Source organism: Solanum pennellii, chromosome 2 (genome assembly GCF_001406875.1).
Source record: "Solanum pennellii chromosome 2, SPENNV200".
NCBI lineage: Eukaryota > Viridiplantae > Streptophyta > Magnoliopsida > Solanales > Solanaceae > Solanum > Solanum pennellii.
In genome coordinates this window covers 4,747,938-4,763,795 of record NC_028638.1, presented here as the reverse complement: position 1 = coordinate 4,763,795, position 15,858 = coordinate 4,747,938, and positions in this window count along the sequence as shown.

The following is a 15,858-nucleotide window of genomic DNA, read 5'->3' as shown; positions in this document are numbered from 1 at the left end:
CATTTGGTTCGTTCTTTGGGAGTTGTACCTGGACATTTTGACTATAAACAAACTCTAATACATGTAAAATTTCATTCTCTTTAACTTCTTAACTTCCCAAGTAACTGTCTAGTGATACATGGTGTAACACATCACCTCAAGTCCACAAGGTGCTTATACATATAACCCTTCCTAGCTCAACGCATACATCCATAAAAGTATAGCATATCATAAGACACATTCAAGTAAAGACTACAAAAATCATTACAGTAAACCATAGTCAATTTGCAAATATTCTAACTTCACTTTACATAGACTGTTATAAGACCTTACTCATAACCCCAGTGTAAGTCTACTAGTACAATGTACATATGAAGCCCCATAACCTCATACATACTAACTAAGCCTATCAAGAGACCAAAAGCATATCATTCACATCATACATCAACAAGGCAAGTAAAGACACTTCATACATGCCAAGTAATACCTTCTTCATATAGTCACTAAGACCCACATTATGCATATAAGGTAAGACTCCATCATATAGACTCATACCATGCATATCATCATTCAAACTAGACAACACTACGATGCCATGCATACTGGACGTAAACATAATCATATACATAAGAAAATCTTCCTAGAACTCCCTTCAAGAGCTTCTTGTGCAATGAATAGGTGATTTCCCATACCCCCACCTACACTAAGCAACTACTCTTATGTTGTCCTTGTAAGTGTCCGTACTTTAATTCCATTGTCCATCTTAGTTTAGGGAAACTATGACTATAACCGACACGAAGATCATGGGTGCTAAACATGGAATTTGCTGTTTTAGAACCTTACACTAAGTAAAGGTGCTCTACTTTGCCAAAGTAGAACAATAACATCATGCTAGAATATTAGGTCATATTAGGAGTGGCAAACGGTCAGATTGGATTGATTTTGCATGGGTTAAATGTGGATTGAGAAAAAATGGGTTGGATTATAATCTATCAAAATATAATATGGTCAAACATGGTTTGGTAAAAATGGTTCTAACCCATTTAACCAAATTTGTTTTTCCAAAAACATAAATATACCCCTCTCCACATACCCCATGGCGCCCCCCTCTACCTTTCACCAACCTACCCCTAAAAAAATTATTTTTCAAAAATAAAAAAATATATTTAAAAAAAAAAAAAAGAATTTACCCCACCCCTTGGCAACCCCCTGCCCCCACCCCACCTTCCACCTACACACATATATTTTTTTCAAAAATATTAATAAACCTGTTTTTGCCAAAAAAAAAAAAAGTTTAACCTGTCATTCCGGGCATTCTCCGCGCCCAGCCCCACTCGACCCCAACTTCCACCAACCTACCTCTAAATTTTTTTGATTTAGTGAAAGTGAAAATAAGTGATCTAATATGGATCAAATGATACCCATATTGAACCCATTTTGAACATATTTTAAGAGACTTTTAAAATAGTTTGAAGCCGATATTTAGCCAATTATGATATGAGCGACCAAAGTCATTATATATGGTTAAAATGGGCTTATTTTATTAATATAGGCTGAAATTGCGACCCGTAGGTGATATCACTTGCTAGATCCTAGGGGGGCAAGCATAGTTTATGAAACTTGGAGGCATATATAGAAACCCTCTCTATGCCAAATGGGAATTGTAGTTATCCACCTCATTAGGACTATGGTGAACAAGCCTTCCAACATTGGGAAGGGGAACCCCTCATCTATGTTAACTCGGTGCTAAGGTAAATTCCCTTTATTGAAAGCCTTTATTAACATTACTTAATAAATTTAGGCTTTATGAGATTGAATCCTCATATGCTTAGCTCATAGGTCATAGATGAGAATTCATCAGCCTAAATAATGTGAGAAACCCTTTAACATTGACCTAGCATATCAAAGCACCATTAGTTTAGGATACCCTTGAGAACACCACTAAAAAGCCCCTTTACAGACTACATTATCATGCAAGCATCATAAAAATGATTTCAGGTGTGTGTGTATACATCTATGTGAGTAAAGCTTTCACATAAACACCGCTAGACCACACATGTTCATACTTGTACTTTATTGATGCATAAGAGTGTAGGTGTAACTTATTATCAATACTTTCATACAAACACATTTAGAACCTATGCATATTCATAGTTCGTCATACCATTTAAGACATATTCATAGATTACTCATACATTAATAATCATGTACATAGATAACAAAACTAGGAACTATCCTATCAAGGAACACATCTGCAATGCATAGAAAAGGTCACATACCCTTGTCATACTAGTACACCTATCAACTCATTTTAGTTAAGGAAATAAATAACATATTTCATAGGCATAAACTTTACATTCATAGTAGTAGATATTAGTGCATATGAGAATACCCTTTCCGTAGACACCATAAACCTATATTACTTGTACGAAAACATGAGGTGTACGTGTGTGTAAATTGGTCAACATGATCACATAATGGCTATCACCAACATATTGAGGTGGCCACCCAATTAATACCACAATGCACATTCAAGCATAGACCACACAACACATAATAGCATAGGAGATAAGACACTTTCACATTGCATCGTAGACTCCTAACCTTAGCTAATCACACCTTCATGTATGGGTACATAGGTAATGTCCATTTATAAGTATCACATAATCAAACTCAGCACCGATACCTAACCCTAACATAGTCATTCACATGCCCATAACATTAGCAATACAACGTAGATCATAGACTAGAAAGAAACTAGGTATAAGTTACACATAGTGTGATCATGATAATAACACATTCATATAACATCAATTTTCCTTGAAGGCCATAATCAACACATATATACATTGTCAAGAAGCAAACACCTCCACTATAAGTGAACCATAAAATACAATGCCCTTCATGACCAATTATCTAGTAATTCTTTAAAAATGTAAAGAAAGTAGGCAATCATACCAATTCGTCAACCTTTGATAATCATTGATCGATACTCCTTTTTCATCAACAATTAAATCATAACGAAGTACCTACAAGAATATTAACATAAACGAAATCATGTTTAATCTATCCTAGAATTAAAATCACATTATATACATTGCATAATCAATCTATAGAGGATAAAAGAACATAGATCAATCTTACCAGTTCTCCCTTGCGTTGATCATGTATGATCGATAATAATAATTGATCAATAATACAATATAGGGTAGTAGCCAAAGAGATCATAACCTAAACTATATCATACTTCAACTGCCCTAGAATTTAGATCATACAAGTGCACTATATTAACAATCAATAGAAGATAAAAGAACATAAGTCAATACTATCAAATCTTCAATCCTTTATCCACATTGGATCCATTAAACATAATTCAAAATCAAGTTACATGATAGGCAATATATATATAAGCAATTCAACAGTGAACAATAGTGCGCCAACAACCTACCCCCCTTAGGCCCATCGACGGACCGTCTTACAGACCTTCGTTTGGTTCTGAGGTTTTTCATTGGTTGCTTTGCCTCTAAGGATAATTATGGAACGACGCCTACCCATCGATGAGGCGTCACCACACCTACTGGCCGTCGTTTTCTAAGTGTAGGTAGACACTACAAGGGCACTATCTAGGTAGACTTTGGGTCCTCCTTGAGGGCCTTTTACGTGGACCTTGGAGAGTCATACCCAGACATTTCCAACGTAAGTATACTAATTAATATAATTGGGACCTTCCATATCAATTTAACCCAAAACAAACACATAAAATATGCGAAGACACACCAAGACACATATACATGTCTCAAGGCTAACTTTCAAAGGTCATCCCACGTTCTTGGACGTTTGACGTCCAAATGACTTCGAATTAAGCATGCCTACTGTAAAACACTTAATAAATATATTTTAAACCTTTTTATACACATGTGAGGATCTAAGAACCTTAATTCATTTTGTGGGTCCTTACACTATTGTACTGCTTAAATACTCTTCCAATATTTAAAATAACCGCCAATAATTAATCCCTAAAGTACAAAAGACCCCTTGAACTATTGGACCATTTAATCAATTCATATTTGACTTAAAAATGACGCAACAAAATTTGGGAACTTGTTACGCATCATAGAAGCATTTTTGATTCTTGGTTCTTGAAAATATTTTGAGACAGAATGGTTCGCGATGTCCCCGCTTCGCAGACAGAAAATAGTCCTTTAAGTGTTGTCTCCACGTTGCGCAGTAGCCTCCAGATCTACGCTGGTCCCCGTGGGCATTGTTCTTGTACATTTCGAACCTTTACATGTAGTTAACCGTCAATACTCAATTTTACCCTCGTACCATCTTCGAAAACTCCACTAAAAAAAACTATGATACAGTACTTCAACTTCAACTAGTTTCCGGATGTCATGGACGTTCTGAGACGTTTGACCTCCAATCACTTCAAAACTTAATACAATGACTCTTAATAGTATTTTTAGTCATTTTAGGACCTTATCAGCTCATAAAATACATGATAGGCTCTAACTGCACCAAAATCACATTTGAGCTGTTACAATTAGTGTGGTGCGCTTCACACCCATGAACAAGACTCTACGTAGACATGCATTAGTGAGACATCAATCCTAAGATTAATTCAACCTGGATCTAAGACCAAGTTTGTCACGACTGGGGAAACCCCCCTATAATTTACCAGCATCTTCGTCCTCAGAGAGGACTTGGACTAGCCCTTAGCAGTCATCATAACAGATCATATGTCAAATATGCAAAAAATTAGTAAATTTTACATAGTGAGGTATACATAGACCTCTCACTTATTGTTTATGGATTTTACATATACTTCTCTTTTATTGAATCTTACGTAGGCTTCTCGTCTAGGAAATATAACCAATACATAGAAATAATTCTTATGATTTATCTCACATAAGAACCATCTAAAAAGAATTACAATATTTGAGCATAACCCTTACTTTGATACAATGTGCAACGTATAGGCTTACAACAATAGTCTTAAATAATAATGAAACGAATAACTGTCTTTAGACATAAAAACATCATGTTTATAATAGAGAAATGGCAACATCCCTGAGCACTGAGGACCTACAAATAAAATGGGGACTAGTTCCAACTCTTCTTCGAAAGCGACCTCCTATATTTCAATGTCCGGAAGCTACATTGTTGAGAAAGGGAAAAAGAATATGGGTAAATACAACCACATCTACTAAGCATGTAAACACATGCAAGAAAAACCATTCAAATCATGCTTAAAAGGACATTTTGTTGAAAATCATGTGAAGTCTCTTTCGTAAGATTTGACGCACATATAAAAGCATATACAAGTAGAGAGTTCGTAACATCATATTGTCATAACAACAATTCATGTACAAGAGTTCGTAACATCAACGCATATAAGAAGCATACTCATAAACCATCCCAAGACTACAAGTTCAATGCTTAGGTGAAGCCTGATAACCCCACATAATCAAGCAAACCAACAAAACAACCATTAGTGATGTCTACATTTCATACATCTTCATATCATGCATGTCCTTCATTATATTTATGTATATATATATATATATATATATATATATATATATAGAGAGAGAGAGAGAGAGAGATCAATTTAGAGCAATATCGTGTTCATCAATGAAACTAACATCATATAGGATCATCACCATGTAGAGTCAACATATACATTTCATTTATATAGTAAGTGCATAAGAACAACCTCCAAGCACTTCCATGAAGGTCAACTTGTGCAATTTATAGATAGTGCCCCATACCCCTACCTACACTAATTAGAACTACTTATGCCATCCTAGTTACTGCTCACTTTATTACTTTCATTTTATTCTCAGGAACAATAGCCTTAGCCGACAATAGACTGTGTGAGATAAACATGGAATCTGGTGTCACAAAACCCCACACCAAAAGAAAGTGCTCTACTTGCTAAGGTAAAACCAAAACATGGACGTAACATTCTAGGTGGAACTGCAAGCTAGTATTCCTATTGAGGCAATATACTTAAAGAACTAGGAGATATGACTTGAACCCTCTGAATGACCATTAAATTCGAATTCTTATCTCTTGAACCCTCTGAATGACCATTAAATTCGAATTCTTATCTCATGAGGATTATTGTGAACCTTCCTTCCCACATTGAGAAGGGATACCTCTCATATATAGTTCGCTCAATTCTAAGCAAGATTCCCCTTTTTAAATGTCTTTAACCTATCTAAATCATCATATCTTAATATAGGCCATAGGAGACAAACCCTTGTATAATCATGTCATTATATCATTAGGTATTGTATGAGAATTTCTTTCAAATTTAACCTTGAATCATCATATATCCTTAATATTATTTCACAATTCAACATATTCATGACATTTAATCACATTCATTATATCATCATCTTTTTTACCTAATAATATAATCACACTTCAACTGAAAATCAATATCAAGAATAAACCGTCATCATTGAAGTAAAAGAACTCATAATCATAAAAGTATTACAAATTAGCCTCCAAAACCTTCTTCAAGATCATACCCTCAATTCATCATAATTTTCCAATGATCCCCTCCTCATCGTCATCATCATAATATACTGAATTAAACAATAATATAATCAATTCCAACAACCCTAATAATCTATAAGTCCCAATTATAGCAAGTGTTAAAAAAGAGGGTTCATCAATGAATTCATCCTAGAAGTAGATTCAATCCAAACAATACATGACAATAGGCAGTCCATGAATGGAATAGCATAGTTAACACAAGTCTAACAATCAACGTATTTATTACTTCCAATCAATTCATAAGCAAGATCCAAGACTTGGGGAAATTGGGGAATTGACATGGATAACACGAGCAACATTAACTACTAAATAATATAAACTTAATTAGACATAGGCAATAAGTATTCGTCCTAATTAATCATCGATTTTGAATACCCATTTGTATATAAAAACCCTTGGAATTGGTGATTTAGAAATCACCTTTGAAGGGACCTCTTGGGGAAAGGAATCCCAAGAGTTAAGAATCCATACCTTAATGAAGACTAAATCCACGAATTTGACATGAAAAGTTTAGAACATGGGTTTCTTTTTAAAGCTTCCAATGTTCTTCAATGTAGTTTGAGTTGAGAGATAACTTAGAGAGAACTGAGAGTGATTTAGGGAATATATTTGGGTGGGTAATAATGACATAAAACTAACCCTACATAATTATATACTCACCTCAACCGTCACTTCTTTTGCGACTGCTAAAGATATTTGGCTTGACGAATGTAATCCCAAGATCTTTCTGGATACTATCTCTGTATCCGTCCATTACATTTGTCTACCAATTTCACCATAGCGACTTGTTTTGAACTCATAATAGCTTATGAATAAGCAATCGTCGAGATTGAGTAAGCTATTTTAGATTAGTAATGATTCAAAAAAATTACCCAAAATACCTCTCACTTAATTGGGTCTTTTTGTGAAGTCAAATTGACTTTAAAACGAAGAGATCGAATATGGGAAGTGGTTGCGCGCAGGGGGCACATTCAAATATTTTTTCGGAAATATGGCTTGAGGCAGTGATCCTCATGAATGCTCCGCTTTGCGACGCACTTTTTGCCTCTTTAGAATAGAGAGTGTGGCGCGCCAAGGCCTTCAAATTTTTGCTGGTCATAAGCTGCTTTGTCAGCTTGGTTGCCAATATTTGGGTCCTCCTTAATGACCCTACGGGTGGTCATAGGGAGTCGTAACTAGAATTTTTGACCCTATAAAAATGATTTTACTTGGTTTAAGTCTTTGTTAAAGTTTAAGATCTCATACAACACTCCCAAACCTTTAGAAAACATAGGGACGTCTACTAGTTCAATTTTGCTAGTTTCCGGACGTTAGGTACTCATACTCTTAAATAAACTTTATTATGTTATTCTAGGTATGGATAAATAATTTAAAATTATTTAATACTTGAGACTCTATTCTAAATAATTGATCTTCTGGAATAATACAGGCAAGGTCATATGAAGGAGGTGCTTCTAAGGGAAAGTTTTAAATTAAAATCAAGCATATGTTAAAGAAGAGATTCTCCAACTAAATTCCTACAAATTATTCCAAGGATAGAAAGGATAGGGTGTCTAATTCTATGTATCAAGGGGGAAGTCGTGGAAATTAACCTAGTTAGAAACGTGTTTGTACCAAGTGTGGTAAGAAGCACATGGGTGAATGCCAGGTGGGAATGGTTAATTGCTTTGGCTGTGGAAAAGATGGTCAGGAGGTTAAGGATAGTTTCATTATTAAGTCTAGAGTAAAGGAGAGTATCCAAGCTCACGCAAGTGGTCCTTATCTCGATGCTCCTAAGAAGAACCGCTTCTATGCTCTTCTCTTTAGGGGTGAACAAGAGATTCTCGTGATTTTATCACCGCTATGTTAAAAGTGTTCTATATTTATGTATATGATTTACTATATCTCAGTTCCCCATTATCATTTGTAAATCCTCTAGTAGATAGAAATTTTAATGTTCTACCCGGTATTTTAGTACAATTTTTTGTAGTAACTACCCCGATGGGTGACAATGTTGTTGCTAGAAGAGTCTTTAGGAGTTTTTATATATCTTAGCACGATAGATTTACATGGGTGGATTTGGTAGAACTTCATGTGGTTGATTTTGATGTCATCTTAGGAATGGATTGGTTGCATGATTGTTTTGCTTTTATTGATTGTAGAACAAGGGTAGTTAATTTCCAAATTCCTAATGAAACTTTCTAGGAATGAAAGAGGGGTACTGAATCCCTAGAGGTCAAATTATTCGTGTTTAAAATCTTGTAAGATCATCTCTAAGGGGTGACTCTACCAAATAGTTAGGGTCAAGTATGTTGAGTACGACATTCATACTTTAGAGTTGGCACTCGTAGTGAAAGATTTTCTGAAAGTCTTTCCCGATGACTTTCTCGGAATCCCTCCCGAATGGAAAATAGACTTTGCTCAATACTTTTTACCGAATACAAAAACTATTTCAATCCCTTCTAACTGGATGGCTCCGGCCATGTTAAAAAAACTAAAGCTTCAACTCAAAGACTTATTAGACAAGGGTTTCATAAACGAAGTATTTCGCCATGGGGAGATCCGGTGCTGTTGTTAGAAGAAGTATGGGTCCCTTAGGATGTACATTGATTAATTCAACTAAATAAGGTCACCATAAAGAACAAGTACCCTCTCCCAAGTATTGACAACTTGATTGATCAACTCAAAGGGGCTACCCGCTTTTCTAAAATTAACTTATGGTCGCGGTATCATCAAGTTAGGGTGAGAGTTGAAGACATGCCTAAAACGGCTCTCCAAACTAGGTATGGTCAGTATGAGTTTCTAATGATGTCTTTTGGTCTAAATAATGCCCAAGCGGCTTATATAGAGCTAATGAAAAGAGTTTTCCGAAATTACCTTGACTCCTTTGTAATTGTCTTCATTGATGATATCTTGGTGTATTCAAAGAGTGAGGATGATCACATGAGTAATTTGAGGGTAGTATTGCAAGTCCTTAAGGAAAATCAACTCTTTGATAAATATAGTAAGTGATAATTTTTGTTGAGATCAGATGCAGTTCTTGGTCACATCACCTCTACTGAGGGTATTGAGGGCGCTTCGAAGAAAACATAAGCGGTTAAAAATTTGCCTAGACCTTTGAGTCCATAAAACATATAAAGTTTCTTGGATTTATCCGGGTATTATAGGAGGTTTTTTTATAGGTTTGCATCCATTTATTCTCCTTAGACTACCCTAATAAAAAATAATTCTTACTTTGAGTGGTCAAAAGATTGTGAAAGGGTCTTCCAGTAGTTGAAGGACAAGCTTACCTTTGCTCCAGTGTAGACTTTATCGGAGGGTACCCAAGGGTTTGGGGTGTAATGTGACGCTTCTCAAGTAGGTTTAGATTTTTTCCTTATGAACCATGGTAAGGTGATAGCATATGCCTCTAAAAAACTTAAGGCGTATGAGAAGAATTACTCAATTCATGATCTTGAATTAGCATCCCGTAGTGTTTGCTTTGAAAATATTTAGGCATTACTTGTTTGGTGTCTATGTAGATGTATTTACCGACCATAAGAGTATTCAATATGTATTCACTCAAAAGAAGTTGAATCTCTAACAAAGAATATAGTTGGAACTTTTGAAGGACTATGACATGAGTGTTCCTTACCACACCCACAAGGCCAATGGAATGCTGACGCTCTAAGCCATATGTCAATTGGTAGTGTAGCCCATCTTCTATGATGAGAATGAATTGGTTAAAGAGTTGTACAGATTGGATGGATTGGGTGTTCCGTTGTAATATTCTCCAAAAGGAGGATCTACAGTTCATTTTAACTCCAAATCATCTTTAGTGGTGGAGAAAAAGTCTAACCAACCCCTTGACCCTCTACTGATGGAGTTGAAGAAATCGGTACATAGCAAGTTTAAGGGGACAAATTTTAGAAGAAGCTCATGGTTCCCGATACACCATTCATCCGGGTTTAACATAAATCTGTCGTGATCTTCAAGAGGTCTATTTGTGGGATGGTTTAAAAATGGACATAGAAGATTTTGTGGGTAGGTGTCCATATTTTCCAATAGGTTAATGTTGAGCATTAAAGACCGGGGGGTCTAACCCAAGAAATGAATGTTCATACCTGGAAGTGGGAAGAAATTAATATAATCGTTGTTGTTGGGTTGCCTCGAACCCAGAGGCAAAATGACTCAGTTCAAGTTATTCTGGATAGATTGACAAAATCATTCACTTTATCCCTGTCAAGTCTACATATACGGTGGAGGATTATGCAAGAATATACATTAATGAGATTTAAGTTTACATGGGATCCCTTTGTCCATCATATTGGATAGAGGTGCCCAATTTACTTCTCATTTTTGAGGTCTTTTAAAAAAAGGGTTAGGTACTCAAGGAAAGCTTAGCATCACTTTTCCTCCTCAACCGGTTGGTCAATCGGAGTGTACCATTTAAACCCTAGAATTTATGTTAAGATCTTGTGTAATACATTTAAAAGGTAATTGGGACGATCATCTATTTATTGGGTTCTCGTATAATAATAGCTACCATTTGAGTATTTCCATGGCACATTTTGAAGTACGCAATGGTAAGTAGTGTAAGTCTCTTGTTGGGTGGTTTTATCTTGGTTAGACTTCACTCCTTGGTCCACAAATAATCTATGAAGACTTAAAGAAGCATCTAATGATAATGGTTAGTTTGAAAACACCCTATAGTCGGCAAAAATCTTATGACGACAATAGAAGAAGAGACCTTGAATTTGACATAGGTGACATGGTCTATCTAGAGAGTTAACCCATGAAAGTGGTGATGAGATTTAGTAAGAAAGGGAAGCTTAGTCCCCGATATGTGGGTCCTTATTATATAGTGAAACAGGTTTGCATGCTTATGAGTTGATATTACCAAGTGAACAAGCTCCGATTCATCCCGTATTTCATGTTTTTATGCTTAAGAAGTGTATTGGAGACCCAATGTCCATTCTCCCTATTGCAAGGTTAGGTGTGGATGAGAACCTTTCATATGAAGAAGTTGCGGTTGAAATTATAAATCGCCAAGTCAAGAAGTTGAGGAACAAAGAGGTTGCCTCTATTAATGTCCTATGGAGAAACCACCTAGTTGAGGGAGCAACATGAATGCCGAGGCCTACATGAAATCCCGTTATGCTCATCTTTTTCCTCAATATTCTAGAAAAATTTCAAGTTATTAATAATCCTCTTAAAACAATGAATATAATTTGAAGTTGTTTTGCCATGGTAAATTGTTCATATTTTTGGTAAAGGTTCATGCTAAAATGAGTTTTCATGGAAAAACGCTCTTTTGCTAACTTGCACTTATTTGTGTTATGTGTATTGATGCATTCATTAAATGGTAGCGAGAATGTTAATGTGACATTAAAACAAGTTTTGCATAAGCTACTCATGATGTTTCATGAGCTCATGTTGATGGTGAGAAGCTAGTTCTTTATTATGTGATGTTTAGCTCTTATATGTGGTAAATTGTGATTCGAGTTGCTATGTGGAATGTCATGTTTATGTGATTATTGGAGTTGTGAATTATCCTATGGGCTGTGACTCATAATTATTTTATGTGGGTGCTATTTTCTCAGCTGCTAGTCTTGACTCATCCTCTCCTTATAAAAAGATTTAGGTGTCATTCGAGGAAAAATGTTACAAAGGAAGGGATAATGTAACACTCCAAAAGTCCATTACTTAGTCTAGAGCCTCATGTTATTAAATAAACTCTAAAACATTTTTTATAAGCCTTTAATAATGTATTAAAACCAAATAGGAAGTGTTAGAGTCAAAACATCAAGAAACGACCATGACATCCGGAGAATTGTTAAATGTGAACATGTTTTCATTGGCATGTATCAAGGGGTTTTAATAGTCGGAATTTAATTAAATTTGGTTGAAAGGTGTTAAAGTGTATTAGAGTGAGCATAAAGTCAAAACATTCAGTTACGACTCCCTAAGAACCACCCTAAGGGTCATGCGGGAGGATACTAACATTTGACCCAACTATCAATTTAATGTGGCCAAACGTTGAGTCGTTGATGGAGGTAATTGGTTATGATTTAGACACATTTGTGTGAAAAGGGGACTAAAATATTCTCTCTTTCATAAGCGACGCCCTACAGTACAGGGCCGTTGATGGGGTAAAGGGCAATAGACGGGCAACATTCGTTTTAAGGGCGACTTGACTGTAATGTTTTTAGCTTAGTTAGATAATTTGTTAGTTAATTAATGGAGGTTTAAGATACATTATAGTTTATAACTAGAAAAGGCTTATAATTCATTAAATTAACTTAACACCCTCATAATTCTTAAACCCAAAATCTCTCCAACTTCTCTCTACTTTCTCTCTCTATTCAAAAAGCCAATTGAAGACAAAGCTTCAAGATTCACTACGGCTTCAAAACTCCATATTTTATCTATTAAACTTCAAGGAACTACAAGGTAAGGATGTTATTCACTCTAAGGATCTCCTTCCCCAAGATCTCTTCAAAGTTGGTTCCCAACGATATCAAAAAGTTGGGTTTCTTCCAATTTCGTGAATGTTCTTTCAATTGGATTGTATGTTGATTTACGTTGATTATTATATATATATATTATTATTCATAATTGGTTAAATTTTATAGTTCTTAGTATTTGACCTAGTTCTATGGAAGAATTCATGATTGAATCCTTTTCCCCTAACCTTAGGTTACGAATTGAGGTTGATTTCATTAGTGAAGATACAATTGACTTAATTCTTTCAAAGATTACTATTATATGATGTTACGAAGTGAATAGGCTGATGAATATTCTTATATTGATGTGAAGATCTTTAAGGAGGTTTATGGAGTCTATGTGGTAAGACTTTATGATATTTAGTTATTTACTTCAATGATAATTGGATATACTTGATGATGATGTTAAATTGAATTATTATATGTGATTATATTATGAAGATGATGATATGATGAATGTGATGACATTTTATTAATATGTTGAATTGTGAGATCATGTTTAGGGTATGATGATACAAGGTTGAATATGAATCACTTGTGTTTTCTACGATAATATGACTACGATGTGTTGATCTTACAAATGCAGGATTGGTATGAAAGTAAAATCTCATGCAATACCTAATGACATAATGACATGATTATAAAAGGGTTAGTCTTATATGTTCTATATTAAGATATGATGATTCAGAAAAGCTTAATGAAATTTCAAAAAGGTACTTTATCTTAGAAACAAATAAACTAGATATTAGATATGTCCCTTTCCAATGTGGAAAGCTAGGTTCACAATGAATCTCATGAGATGAGGACTCCAATGCTAATGGGCATGTAGAGTGTTTATTATATATCTCCTAGTTCCTTGACTATGTTGCCCCCATAGGAATACTAGTGTTACAACTGGGGAGCACCACCTTGAAGTAACATGGCGTACTTAACCTCTCGGAGGTCTTGTACAAGTCCATAGACATCATTGATCGCATTGTCATAGAAAATTATCGGCAAATTTAAAACCTTTCATAGCACATCATGTGCTAGATTCATCACTTCATGTATATAAAATTTGAGTCGTAATACATAGTTAGACTCTAAGTCTCTTTTGCCATCTTAGACTCAACATCAATAGAGTAGAAAAGAAACACGACCCTTATGAAAACAACATATAATCTAGTTATTATATAAAAATTTTTAAAAAGGATCTTTAGCATAGGCAATCCTTAAATCTTAAGGATCCCTTTCTTGAGCTTGGGAAACATCAATCAAGCTCTTAAATTTAGAGACATCCTTTAACCATTTATTACCTACAGTTTGTGTATAAAGGTGAAGAAGAATTGTGTTAGTAAAATAATGCACTAAGTATGGCAATCATGCAAAAACATGCATTTAAAGAAGACATTTGGTTAGAAAACCACGCATCATGCATTTTAATAAAAATTCATAAATCCTTTATTAAATAAGAACACAATAGCTCATATACTTCACATAGACATAGAAACTATTCACAACATAACATACAACCATACAATTCATGTAAAGCTAAAATTATCATTTGATATCATAATTTTCCTTTTTACTCTAAGTCTTTTACCCCCAAGTAACCCTCTAGTAATACTTGGTGCAATGTATAGACAGTTTCCCATTACAGTACCCACACTCAAGCATCACCAGAAGGTCACCAAGGTTCACATTAATACAACCTTCATTAACTTAAACCCATACTTTCACATAAGCACAACATATTGTAACACCCCTAAAAATGACTAGGTGAAACTATAGCCTATCACGTGTGTCATGAGGTTCTACAGTCCTAAAAAGGTTCATAATGCTTTTAAATGCAGTGTCTAACATTTGTTGATGTTTGGAGGTCAAATGTCAAAGAACGTCCATGACGTTAAAAAGTCATCTTGAAACATTCTGGTGTGCCTTAGTGTTTTTCGTCAAGTTTTACCTATGAGTTTTGAATGAAACTGATATAAGAGGTCCTGAACATGTATACATGATTATTTGAGGTGGAAACATCCGGAAAAAACTCACCAAGGACCAACCAAAGGGTCCTTGAGGAGGACTCAATCCTTGGGATAGCAAGCTGCCCAAGGCAGCATGATTTGTTCTTAGTGGGAGCTTGTCCACATTGCGGACATGGTTCATAGACGGACAAAATGTTATTTCCAATTGCGGACACAACGCACACTGTAGTCTTTCAGAATTTAATTTCAAAAATCATGCGGGAGAAGCTCCGCGTTGCGAAGTTGTTTCCCGATGTAACTTTTGAAAACTTAAGTTGAGCTTGTCTTGGTTAAAAGGTCCAATAAGTGCAGGGATCTTTTGGATATTTTGGGGACTAACTATCGGCGGTTATGGAACCTTTCAAACCCAAATTCAGTATTCAAATCAAAACTCTCAAGTCCAGAACAAAACCTTTCCATCTCTTCTTTAAAAAAAAAACCTCCGTTGATGAAGATTTGAAGCACCAAGGAAGAAGAAAGATTTCCATGCTTTTCTCCATAAATTTTCTGGTATTTTCATCACAATTAAGTTTTGGTTTTCATCCTTGAATATATTTTCTTCAAGAAGTCAATCTTCAAAGTGATTTCCAAGATCTTTTCAAAAGATGAATTCTCCTATTTTTGAAATCTAGCCATGGGTTCTTGCATAAAATATTTTAAATGAATGTATTATGATTGAATTGATTTCAATTTGATGACTTAAGACAAAAAACTCTATGAACACATGCAAATCACAAAACCCTAGTTTTGACTAATTTATGGGTGGTTTGATCATGTCTCTATACTATTGAATGCTTGTGTAGTTTGATTAGGGATATTGAATTATGAAATAATCATGATAGAATCGT